The sequence below is a fragment of the Lactuca virosa genome, chromosome 4 (genome assembly GCF_052849685.1).
Source record: "Lactuca virosa cultivar CGN04683 chromosome 4, Lactuca_virosa_CGN04683_v6, whole genome shotgun sequence".
Taxonomy (NCBI): domain Eukaryota; kingdom Viridiplantae; phylum Streptophyta; class Magnoliopsida; order Asterales; family Asteraceae; genus Lactuca; species Lactuca virosa.
The window spans coordinates 4,097,876-4,099,688 of record NC_136429.1 but is presented as its reverse complement, the minus strand read 5'-3'; the positions used below and the strand labels follow the sequence as shown (position 1 = coordinate 4,099,688).

At 35.4% G+C, this 1,813-nt stretch overlaps 1 long non-coding RNA gene across 2 annotated transcripts; it reads right to left on the bottom strand.

Moving 5' to 3' along the window:
- Nucleotides 1–524: 524 nt before the first annotated feature.
- Nucleotides 525–1,388, bottom strand: LOC145109607 (uncharacterized). Of its 2 annotated transcripts, none has more exons than XR_013709097.1 (2): nt 1,059–1,388; nt 525–931 (listed from the first exon to the last, which is right to left on the bottom strand). It is a non-coding gene; the product is annotated as an uncharacterized LOC145109607 (long non-coding RNA). The 2 variants fall into 2 exon arrangements; XR_013709098.1 differs by having other exon boundaries at nt 525–762.
- Between the last annotated feature and the right edge of the window lie 425 nt (nt 1,389–1,813).

Sequence of the window (1,813 nt, the reverse complement as noted above, 5' to 3'; positions counted from 1 at the left end):
ATATATATATATATATATATATATATATATATATATGTTATGCACACATCATCACCACTAGATTATATTTAGTACTTCCTATTGTGGGTGATTGATTGAATCTAGGATTTTTTAGATAAGAAACATGAAGGACTTCATGTATACCTTACTGTGAGTTAGGTTTTTATGTTGTCTTTTCCTAGTTATGTCATCTTCCAAAGTAAGAGGAAGTATGTTGTTATTTCTTGAACATATTAAGATTGAAAGTACATTGTTATCTACCAATTGTTAGGGGCTGTTTGGTAGGATCTGAACTTTTATGATCTGAATTTTTAAGAGATCTGAATTTCTAAGAGTGTCTGAATCTTTAAGATCTGAATTTCTAACATGCTGTTTGGTTGAAACCTCTGAATTATTATGCTGAATGATAAAAATTACCATTTTACCCTTCTGTATCATTTATTTCAATTACCAACATTCTACTTTCAATTACAACATTGTACTTTCAATATCACAAAATCAAATATACATTTGCTTCACAAAAATCACAAAATAAAACAGCAACCTTCATATTGACAGAAAAACAGATTCACATAAGCACCAGATTATGATTCACAACAACACTTCTTTCATGCTTCAACTACTTTTCTATCAAAGTACAAAAACAAATTTTTATATCAAAGTACAACATTAGTTAATTCAGAAACAAGAACACCATGCTTGAGAGCATAATTAGCTTATTTTCTATCAATGTACCGTTCTTGCTTCAGCCCACCACAAAAACTGCAAATCACACGAGCAATAACCAAATCTTAAACAAAACAGTTACCTAATCTGAATCTAATCCTTCATCAGGTCATCTGGGCTATTGAACGAAAAATCAAATAGAAAATAAAGACCCATAAATCGGAAATCCAAAATCAGAAAAGATGAGAACGATGACAACATGTGACTGGAAAAAGAACAGCCATAACAAGAACATTAGGGAAAGAATATGATTTCAAGCAAATAATCTGATTTCTACCAACATCACAACCATTCCGAAGAATATAATCGAGTTTTAGGGAAAAAAAACTTACCAAGAGCGGTGTTTTAATGAGGGACCTGGAAGGCTTTCCTTCCGGCGGCGATCGTCGGAGGTGGAGTTAGAGTCGATGTGGCGCAACAGTCGGAGCTAGAGGCGGTGGCACAATCGGAAAATCAACTATTTTGACGAAGGAAGGCGGCGCTACCGGCGGAGATAGAGGAGGCGGCGCAATCGGCGGATATAGAGGAGGCGGCGCAATCGGCGGAGATGGAGGCGGCAAAGTCGCTAGTGGAGGGAGGTAGCTCGTAGAGGAAGTGAAAGGGAGAAGTGGGCGCCGGTCTCGTGAAGTATGAGGTGAAGAAAAGAAGCGCTGAAATTTTGGGGCTACAAAGGGGGAAAAACGCGTTTTTTAAATTTTCAGACATTGTTCTACATCTCAAAGTTTAAGAGGCATTTACAAAATTAAGAGACAAAAAATAATAGGCGACCAAACGGTCTGAATCTGAATCTTTAAGAGGCTGCCTCTTAATTTTCAAATTAAGAGGCAAACAAACAGCCCTTTAGATTTTTAACACATTAAGATGAAAGTACATTGCTATTCCTTGAAATTCGTTGAGTAAGACATGGCTTAATATCATAGTAAGTAAATGGCTTAACGGCTTAATATCACAGATGCCAACTGTTATATGCTTGTTTTTACATAATTTTTAGCTTTAGCATATTTTGTTTCCATTTGTTTCTTTACAGTGATAGATGGGAACAATATGGCTTAGATTTTGTAGAAATTATTTTGTAAATAGAAACATC